Source organism: Dipteris shenzhenensis, chromosome 12 (genome assembly GCF_047967505.1).
Source record: "Dipteris shenzhenensis isolate YYH24624 ecotype China chromosome 12, Dip_SZ_1.0, whole genome shotgun sequence".
NCBI lineage: Eukaryota > Viridiplantae > Streptophyta > Polypodiopsida > Gleicheniales > Dipteridaceae > Dipteris > Dipteris shenzhenensis.
Window position 1 is genome coordinate 36,068,294 of NC_141607.1, and position 10,976 is coordinate 36,079,269.

General features: G+C 53.2%; 1 long non-coding RNA gene across 1 annotated transcript; it reads right to left on the reverse strand.

Annotated features, from left to right (window-relative positions):
• Nucleotides 1–317: 317 nt before the first annotated feature.
• LOC147896158 (uncharacterized) lies at nt 318–4,273 on the reverse strand. The gene is made up of 2 exons (XR_015541897.1): nt 3,966–4,273; nt 318–641 (listed from the first exon to the last, which is right to left on the reverse strand). It is a non-coding gene; the product is annotated as an uncharacterized LOC147896158 (long non-coding RNA).
• Between the last annotated feature and the right edge of the window lie 6,703 nt (nt 4,274–10,976).

Sequence of the window (10,976 nt, forward strand, 5' to 3'; positions counted from 1 at the left end):
TTTCAGCCAAAAACCCTACTTGCCCAAACAGAAAAATACATATCCAAGATATAGGTAATCCAGCATAATCTAACATCAATGCTCCCCATAGTATTCTGTAAAGAGTGCCTTGGATTCACACAGTAATCAATATACAGGTACAAGCATTTAGATATTACAAATGCCATCTACATCCAGAAGCCATCTTTCCAACGAAAAAACTTCAGGAAGGACATTTTGATTATTTCAAACTGCACTCAAACCCCATTTGGGGCGAAACATAAAAGACGACACAAGAGGCACAAAATTTCCAACCACCTATCCCTGGGAAACATGCAAATCTTGAAAAATGCTTGTATACCTCATTATGTTACAAGATGGACCTTATGGGTATCTTAACAATTGGAGGTGAAAAAGGTATACAATTCTTATAATCTTCGGGTCCGAATTTTTATATAAATGGATTGAAAAAAAGAAACTAAATATCCCCAGACAGACGGGTTTTGTTGAACGACACGCACATTAACTTGCTGTAATATACCATGCCTGTTAAATGTCACAGTCCACCATGGTACTGCAGCTTCCGGCTGATGCAAAGGAAGAGTTATACATCCTCCAGATTCCAAACTTGCCACCCATTCTTGCAGTAGAAAGTTTACAACCTGTAGCATGAAAACAATCAGGCACAATTATGCTTCACTTCCTTTTGTATCAGTCCTTTTGCTTCCTTGACATGCCAAGGTGCTGGTTCAAAAAGCTCTACAAGAAAGCAGTATGGGTGAGATCGTTCCAACCACAGTTACAAAGAGCTTCAAGTCTTGCTCTGCGCAGGTGGTGCAAAAATCTATGCATTTTTGTTCACAAAACAAAAAACTAAAACAGTCCGAAATCGGAAGTTTTTCAAATAAAATTCAGGATCCTAAATCAAGGAAACATGCAATTATCGATCTCAACCAAGCCTTCATGTTCAGAACGTGAAATATCTTTTTGCAGACTTTTCCATGCCAAATTATGCATTTCTAGGACCTATGGGATATAAGATGCAAATCTACCACCTTTGTACTGCCCCTGGAAAAACCTTCAGGTCTTTGAAACTCACGCCCTATTTTTGCATGTTTTGAAATGTTTCAAAGCTCCACAACATTTCATTATTTGAAATTTTCTAGTAACTATGCCAAGGGAAGTCCTTCCCTTGTATAACTGCAGTGTTAGAGATTGCCTTCAATGGGCTGTGCCAAGCCCAAAGCGATGCAGTGGGAAAATATATTGACCCTGACATGTCCCACTGATCTAGCTCCTACACACAAGCATGAATTAAGCATGCACAGATCTGGATGATAGACAGTGAGATATGCAACCAAAACATGTATAAATATGCCCACAAAAATAGGACCAAAAACCGAGTACAAAAGGGACCTGTCAACTTACACCACGTAGACAGTAGCGTGTTGCTCCAATGACACCTAGAGGTATGCTCCTTGGATGAGCTCTACACATGCACTAAGGGCTGTTGGGATTCAGTCCTTGACTGCTCGAAAATTTTTTTTTTTTCAAAAAGATTACTTCGTAAGTATGAATGAAAACCGCAAGAGCAACCTCAAATGCGGGAGTACATCATGCCATGCATGAGAATAAAAACCAGCTCAAAACGAGCTAACAAAAATTCAAGGTGGAGGCTGAAAGTGCCACCTCAACCCTGAAGGAGACTCAAAGAAGAAAGGAGATCCTCTCCAAACTCTGAAAAAAGTACCTCTCCTGGCAGTAGCTGCTCTGGAGGATCCCTGCATGCTCTCCCAGATGGCCACCAATGTGTGTATAGTATCACTCCATACACTAGCCATAGACCTCGAGGGGTGAACCTGGGAACACTCCATCACCTCCGTACATCTGGCCCTCCAAATATGCCAAGCTGCAATGCTAGCCAAAATCGCCTGCTGTATCGGCTGACTGAGTCTGTGCGTTTACTGACCTGATGGACAACTCACCAAAGCAACTCACCGACCTATACAGCCATCCCTAGCCTACCAGGTCTGTTGTTAGGCCTATAAAAGCCAGAATAAACTGCTCATATCTGCCCATTACACAGGCATGCTGCAGCCCCTATCCTCTCCAATAGGGCCTTGTATTCACTGCGTTCCAGCCCTACTTCAGCCCCCGTGTGCAGCCGAATGGATGGACAGCACCATGGCCATCCCAAAAAGGACTGATCTACCTGAAAGGATGGATCTACTTTAAACCAAGAAAAATTCATGAACTGCCCAGGTGGCAGCCTCTCTCTTATACCTACAGGTGTCATACCCCTGCGCACTCTCCATTTGGGGGCTTACATGTGACCCTGCTTTCCCAATATAGAGAGTCTTTGCTCCTAGGCACAATTTCAGGACCTACAAAATAAAATCACTCACCTTGTTGATTCCAGCTGCGATGTAAGGGCTTCCTTTAGGGCACAAGATCTTCAGAAGGAACAAGAGTGGAGCATGATGCTGTCCTGCATCATTTCCACCAAGCCCTCAGTTCGCATTATAGGTCATACAGGAGTTTTAACGTTGGATGTGCTTCTCCACATCATCACATACATGCAAAGCAGCATGGAGACGGATGATAATATGCTCGAAGTGCTGGCAATGTCTTTCTCGTCCCATTGCACACAAGATGGGAATGAACTGTGCTGTTATTCAAAAGTCTTAGCATGGTTCAGGAGATTAGGCATACAGTTCGATAGATACTCCTGGTTTCAATACACCTTGGATGCTCAGACACCAAATCATCAAATCATACCTCCTGCCCTTGGATGGAGCCCTCCACTACACCCTATGAAGCATGAGTACTACAAGATCAGTTGAGGATGGGTTCATCAAAGGCCCAGATACCTTCAGATCCACCTGTCACAAGCATTGAGGATTGCCTTCGATCAGCTCCTTCATGACCCTACATTAGGGATTATGGGAAATCGAGGAATTATCATCTATAGGAGGATGTCTAGTCCGAAACAATTTCCCATTTTGACCTGTATCAAGTTCGTTTGAATGCAATGGGCACTTACTGCTCATGTCATAGAGCCAAGGAAACAACTTCTTGAGCATCTTCACAATCGGAAAGGAGTCTCCACATCACACGCCCTCTTTTGCTGCTATTGTAATGCCATCTTTCAGTTCCATAGGTCATATTTTGTCTTCCATGGATGTTAACATGACAATCAGCAGCAGCAGCAGCAGGAGCCTGTGTGTGTGCATGTATGTCTACATACACAGCCCCTCTGCTCCCTCCTCTACAAAGCCCCTCTATGCTCCTCCTATGAAGCCCCCTAAAGAAGCCTCAGCCCTCAAGGCTGAGGGAGGGTTCACTCATTCCACTCTTTACTCTTCACTGCCCGTATGCTAAATCCTCCTACTGGATGAATTAGGTTGATTTCTCGTGACTGGCCAATGCAAAAAGGCAGCTTTGTGAGAATGAAATGGACATTCAGAACAAAGGCATCTGTGATTTCCCTTCAGTTCCTGAGAAGGTGATGTGCTTATTAAAAGCCTTAGCAGATACCAATGACAGTGTACCATCTCCGTGAATGAGCAGGTGTCCATAGTCTGCTCGATCTTCATATGCTATGGCTACACCAAGTATATCCACAAGTGTTCAAGCTTCTACGAGGGTATTATGTATCTTCTAGAACTCCTAGGATGAGCAGGAGAGGCTCACATGAATGTATTTCTATCCTGGTTTTTGTTTAAAGAAGAGGAAATTTTGATCAATTAACAGATGCACTGGCAGGTTTCATGCAGATTTATTTATATTCGATTCACAATTCACATTGAATCTTCCATTGGTTTTGTGGTTTCAAATTCTGCAGTACTCACTTGATCCTTTACAACCACTGCATAGCAAATTCATCTTTGGTTTTTGACACAGCACCTAAATCTTACCAGAAACATGGAAGAAAGATAATATAAAAGACTACTGAACGATTGAAGGTAAGGGTTACTGAAACGTACTTCAGGAACTTCATGATGAGGACAATGCCCAGCTGGGCTGATTTCATAGTATACTGCTTCAGGCACCAATTGTTTCACCCGCTGTCCCCAAAGTGGCACCACCCAGGGATCTTCTCTTCCATAAACCAGGCAAATTGGAACATTTCTCTCCCTGCATCTGAATATTTAATGTGCACATCAGTATAAAGTATGCAGTTCGTTGGTGCCAAACATACAAAAAGCTCGAGTGGCAATATTATGACTAATGTTTCTATGAAAGAAACACACGTGTGAGCTATGTGGACATCAACAAAAAGCACTTTAACATCTATAAAGCAGGTTGTTTAGCTGTACATTGTATCAATCCCTCCAATTCGCATGTGTCTCTATTTAAACTTCTCAGCTACATTGTCCATAAAAACAAAAACCTACAAGCAAACTTCAAAAAAGTAAGCTCCTGCGAGCTTCCCCCTCCACCTCCGTACTTCTACCTCCCCTAGCCCTCCTCCTCCTCGCCTCGGCTTCACCTCCCCCTCACCCGCTGCGGCTGCGCCCCCCCTCGCCATCCCTGCTCACCTCCGCCTCACCCCCCCTCGCACCTCCGCTCACCCTCGCCACGCTCAACCCCCCCCCCCCTCCGTCTCTCCCCCTTGCCCCTCCGCTCCACCCCTCCCCGCTTCCGCTCCACTCACACCCCCTCACCCCGCCTCACCCTCCCCGCCTCGCTCCTCCCCCCCTCGCCACGCTCACCCCCCCCGCTCCGTCTCTCCCCTTGCCCCTCCGCTCCACCCCTCCCCGCTTCCGCTCCACTCACACCCCCCCCCCGCCTCCCGCTCCGCCCACCCACCCCTCGCCCCCCACCCTCGCCCCCTTTCGCCTCACCGCCCCCCCTCCATTTCACCCCGTCCCCCCTTCCCGCTCTCCGCCCCAGGCCCCCCCCGCCCCTTCGCTCCTTTTTTTTTTTTTTTCACCCTTCCCCCCGCCGCCTCTCGCCCCACTCCGCCTCTCCCCCGCCCCCGCTTCCGTTCCCGCCTCCTCTCCACCGCCCCCGATCCCCGCCCCCACTCCTCCACCCCGCGCCATCTCCGCTTCTTGCCCCCCCATCCCGCTTCCTCCGCCCCCCGCCCTCCATCCTTCCCGCCACACCCAGGCTCCACCCTCCCGCATCTACCCCCCTTTTTTGGGTGGCAGCCTTTTCCTCATCGGAAGCCTCGCAGTTTGTCTTGGCGGTATGGCGGCCCCTTGCCCGGAACCGGAGGCCCAGACGGACCCTCCCTCTCCAGATGCCTACCGCGTCATCCTGACAGAGCAACAATCATCTCGGGTTCAGGAGGTTGCCAATGACTTTGCCCTTACCTCTGTTTATGGCAGAGTCATTGGACATTCCCCCTCCAGATCAGCCATCAGGGACTGGCTCCAGTCCACCCTCATGCTCCACCCTCATGCTAGAGGACGGCCATATTGAGGAGGTGGCCCTTATGGGAAGGGGCATCTTCTGGCTTAAACTCTCCAATGCGAAAGCAGCGAGCAACCTGATTGCTGGCTCCCCCACGACTGTGGATGGAAAGATTGTCATGATAGTCCCGTGGTACCGCGGATTTAGCGCAACGGATTTTGATGCTCGGTTTCGTATACCTCGTCATCCAGTGACGCTAGTTTTTCCAGGTCTTGCTGCTGAGCTACGGCCGATTGTCAGGGACCTGGGCTCCCACTTTGGCTGGGTTATGCACGATACTTTCGCCGATGCGGTGACTACGGCAGGAGCCCCCCGAGTCCGTGTGGCTGTGGCGGATCCTGCGACTCTCCCGACAGTGATCGAGATCGTGACAGATGCCGGCAGCATCACCCAGAGCATGGTAGTCACCGGACAGCCAGGGCAGTGTTTGAGGTGTCACGGCTTCGGGCACCTGGCGGTTGTTTGTCCACGCTTCGCCAACTCTTCTCGACCCCCCCGCCCCCCCCCTCTCCGCCCCCTCCCCCCCCCTCCGGGCAGCCACGCCAGGAGGAGCAGAGGCAGCCGGAGCCCGGACCAGAGTTAGCTGGCGGCTGGACTGAGGTTAGAAGGAAAAGGGGAAAGAACAAGAAGATTTCTAATAAAGGCAAAGAGGCTGAGGTTACCCAACCTGCAGCTGCACCTCAGAGACCTGACAGGTAGCCGCCCCAGGGACCTGGGAGAGCATCTTCTTCGACGGTAGCCCGCCCTCCACAGACTCAGGTCCCCCTCTCCTCCTCTCCCCAGCCTCTTTCCATTCAGCCCCAGGCCATCCCCCATCTGCACCCCATTTCTCCCGACCCGCAGCTTCAGCCCCCTCCTCGTCCTCCTCAGTCTTCTCCCCCTCCTTCTCAGCCCCAGTTCCAGATGCATCCCCATCCCTCCCCCCCCCCGCCTCTTTCAGCTCTCCCGCAGAGCTAGTTGCACCGACGGTTCCTCAGCCGAGGGCAGCCCCCGCTCTTCCTCCTCCTCCTCCTCCACTAGTCGCCCCTGAGGAGTCTGTGTTGCCTATTCCCCAGCCTCCTCCCCCTCCCCCTCCGCTGGTAGGACACCCTGAGTCTACACCTTCACCGGAGCAGGCTTCTCTGTCCGCTAGCCCCTCAGTAGCAGACTCCGACGGGCCTCAGCTTCAGGAGAGAGAGCTCCCCCGCGACTTTTACAGATCTGGCCCCTGGGACTACTTGGATGTGGCCAACCTCGGGACTTTCCCTGCTTGCCTCGACATCAGTATCTTTCTGCTCCGCAAAGGGGCGGATGGGAAGATAGCCGCCTTGGCCCCCAGGGATGGCCCTAGCTTTGCTTTCACGTTCCTTAGCGACGGCACCGAGACCTAGACAGACGACTCGGTCTGGGAGGCTCTCAGGGAGCAGACACATGCTCAGGTTTGGCCCGTCCGGTGGGCAGCTTCTCGAGACTCAGTGGTCCGAGGGTGACGTGCGCCTGCGGTGGCGTTGCGCCGCCAAACGCTTCAAACTGATTGTGATCCTCAGGCCCCCCCTGTCTTGGCCCCTCCCCCAAGATGTCAGAGCCTGGACCCCTCAGAAACTCCGCGCTTTCTACGGCATGACCACCTCAGAGATCTCGAGCTGGCTCGAGAAAGCTTTCGTTCATGGTACCAAAGGCCTCTCGCCTTTGCTGAAGGTGTTGAAGGACGGGCAGGATGACCCCGCCTCCCCCTCCAAACCTTCCCATAAGCGTCAGCGCCTCCACTCCGAGATGTCAGCTTCTTCTTCGACTTCGACCGCGAGCAGACAGCTGTTCGCAGCCTCCCAGCCCTCACCATGAGCCTACACCTCGTTTCCTGGAATGTGAACGGGTTTCACTCTTCTGGAACCCGTGGTTCTAGGAAGCTCATTTTGAGACAGGAACTTCAGCCAGCAGTGATAGGTCGTTTGGATGTACTTCTGCTCCAGGAGCACAAGCTTTCTGCGGCTCACTCCCGCAGATGCGGGAAGATTCTCCCTGGACGTTCTCACACTTATTGGGAGCCCTCGATCGGCGCACTGGGGAGGAGTGGTGGTGTTTGTACCTCCGTGGGCGAGCAGCTAGCCTAGGGAGTTTTCGGTCATGGCACGCTGATACCAGGCCGCGCCCTTTGGGTAGGCCTAGAACTGGAGGGATCCAGAGTTGGAGTCCTCAACATTTATGCTCCCACAGATCTCCGTTGTAGAGCCACCTTCTGGAGGACACTTACAGGGATTCTCCCAGACATGGATTCCTGGATTGTTGGAGGTGACTTCAACAATCTGGAGACCTTGGAGGACCAGCAGGGCAGAGGACCGGAGTTTACAGGTATGTCTCAGGCAGAGCAGTCAGCTTGGGACTCTTTTATCTTTGCGACAGGAGGAAGGGACAGTTGGCGAGACCTGTCCTTCCGACGCTGGCACGGGATCTTGGACTTTTCGTGGGGCTTCCGTAGGGAAGGAGGCAGACTCCTGGAGAGGCTGGATAGATTTTATGTTAGTGATTGGGCCATCGGCAGAGACGGTCAGGCGGGTATAGTTCCAAGGACGACACTGTCCGACCATGCGCCTGTGTTCTTATCATTAGATTCGGCAGCTCAGTCCCTTCCCCCCCACTCATGCCAGATTCTTGACTCCATTTTCTCGAGGGAGGATGTGCGCAGCAGTATTTGCAGTCTTTGGGACAGAGACTGGGGCGAGTGCGTGGATCTGGTTGGCTCGGTGGCGCAGGCTTTGCAGGAGTCCAGCCAGATCTGCCAGCTCGCAGCCCTACAGGTTCGACAGGATTGGTGGGGCAGAGAGAGAGCTCTTCGGAGGGACCTCGCCTCCATTCAGCGACTCCAGCAGGCTTCCCCAGGCTCGGAGGAGCTTCGGATCCAGGCCCTTCGAGCCAGAGCCCTCCTGGAGGAGACACTCCAGCGTCGCTCAGAGTTTTCCTATCATGCCTCTCTCTCCTTCTGGGCCCGGAAGGGTGACCGGATGTGCAGGGAGTTCTTCAGGACGCATGGCCAGAGAGCTGCAGGTGATCAGCTTCGGAGTCTCAGGACAGCGGATGGTCACATCGTTACGGATCCGGGGGAGGTCTTGGGGTTGGCCACTGACTTCTACAGGACCCTCTTCTAGCAGGAGCCGCTTGCCCCTCGTACTCGACGTGCCCGTGAGGAGGTGTGGAGGCACACTCCATCCCTGGTCCAGCCTAGCATGCAGGCGATGTTGTTGGCACCGTTCACCATGGATGAGATGTTGGAGGCCTTGATGGCCATCGACGGACAGAAATGCCCAGGTGAGGATGGGCTATCCCGGGCATTCTTCACCTCCTTCTGGGACCAGATCCATCAGCCCCTCCTTGCAGCTCTGCAGAGGATTTTCAGCAGCGGTCAGATGCCAGAGAGCCTTTCCTCGGGACTGATTTGCCTCATCCCGAAGGGAGGAGATAGACAAGAGATCCGTCAGTGGCGCCCGATCACTCTCCTTACCACTGCCTACAAAATCCTCGCCAAGATGATCAGCACCAGAGTTCGGCCTCTACTCCCAGACCTCATCCATGACACTCAGACAGGCTTTGTCCAGGATCGCAGTATCCTGGATAATGTCTTCACCTTTTCAGAGGCGGCGGAGTGGGCTCAGCACAGCGGATCACACCTTGCTATTCTACTTCTCGACTTTGAGAAGGCCTACGATCGAGTGGACTGGTCCTTTTTGGAGGGGACTCTGGAGCGGCTAGGTTTCCCAGCAGGTTGGATTCAGGGTATCTCAGCTTTGTACAGGACAGCTTCTAGCAGGGTCATCATTGGAGGCAGGATGGGTGAGCGCTTTAGCTTGGAGAGATCAGTGCGTCAGGGCTGCCCCCTTGCTCCTTACCTGTTTCTCTTCTTCGCCGAGGCTATGACTTACTACCTGCGGGCGAGGTCTACAGGGATCAGGGGTGTTCGCCTTCCACTCCGGGAGGACATAGAGCTTTTGGACTCGGAGTACGCAGATGATACAGCCCCCTGGAGGTCTTCTGCTCAGCCGCTGGTGCGAAAATCAACTGGAACAAATCAGTTGGTTTTCTCACAGACCCCGGGGCGTGTTCTCAGTGGGGGAGGTTTTTGGGTTTCAGATGGATTCCATGGGGACAGACAGCTAGATACCTTGGTTTTCAGGTTGGCCTAGACATCACGCCAGCTCAGCAGTTTCTCCCGGTGCTAGACTCCATCCGACGGAAGCTGGCTTTCTGGAGCACTGCTAAGCTTTCCCTTGCAGGTCGTGCCCTGGTAGTTAACCAGGTCCTCCTAGCCACGGCTTGGTATGTGGCTTCCTGCTGGTGTTTCTCGAGATCCAACGTGGCATAGCTCAGGAGGCTGGTTCGGAACTTCCTTTGGTCCGGGGAGGATGGTCTCAGAGATACCAGAGCCAGGGTTGCTTGGCAGACAGTCATTCTTCCGCAGGCTGAGGGTGGCCTGGGGGTCATCAATCCAGAGCTTCAGAGTCAGGCCTTGTTAGGCAAGCTTGTCATCCGCGGTTTGACCCCGGGGGGGCAGACGTGGAAGATGTTACTTCAGCAAGGAGTCGGTTCTTATGTCCCGCGCCGAGGTGGAGAGTGGCTACCGTCCCTCAGGTGGATCTTCACTTCTGTCCCGCTCACTCAGCCCCATTCCCCACTCGTTCGTAGCCTCCTCATGGTTTGGAGGCGGCTCCAGTCCCCTCCTAGCTGTCAGGAGGAGATCGATCACCAGCCGCTTATCTGGAACGGTCAGGTCAGAGATGCCGAAGGCCTTCAATTGGGGGAGAGATCACATATCAGGTGGGATGGCTGGATGAGGGGGCCAGCCCGGTCCCTTCGAGTTTGGAGGGATACGTACAGACATCTGGAGACGGCTGATCTTGCAGATGCAGCTGGAGGTGCACGTGGAGCCCAGGCGAGACGCACGGAGATCGACGGCGCAATCCCAGCTGATTGGTTGGTTCCACCTGAGCCTCAGGTCCTCATGCCTGGTGACACCCGCTGGCTGGGACAGTTCACCCCCCGTGGCATCCCACTGGTGATCGCAGGATGTATGGATGACTCCTCTATCTCCTTCTTCGCGATTTTTGGGGATGGACGACTCAGGAGAGAGGATGCGCTCATCGACCCCCTACTCCCATGGCAGAGGGTTCGGGTCGTAGGCCTTTTGGGAAGGTCTGGCGTACCGATCCTAGCATCGAGCAGGACCAGATGCAGCTTTGGCGTCTCTGGCTCTGGGAGGGGCGGGCCTTGTCAGAGCTTGATTGGGACCCAGGAGAGTGGTGGTGGCCAGAGATTGTGACAGGACAGGGGCCGACTTCCTTCTTCGCCTACAGCATGACTCTGGGCAGGCGAGTTCTTGGGAGGATGCAGAGCCGCCCCCCCACCCAGCGGCCCAGCTGGTATGCACAGGGTATTTCCAGGTTCTTTTTGCAGGCATTCTGGAAGGCCTTGTGGGAGAGCTGGCGGCCACGGTAGATCTCATACTTCCTGTGGCTTCTTGCCCACAAAGGTCTTCTAGTGGGGAGCTGGTTGCGGCAGATAGGCCAGGACGGCGGATGCTGCCAGATTTGCCATGAGGATGAGGAGTC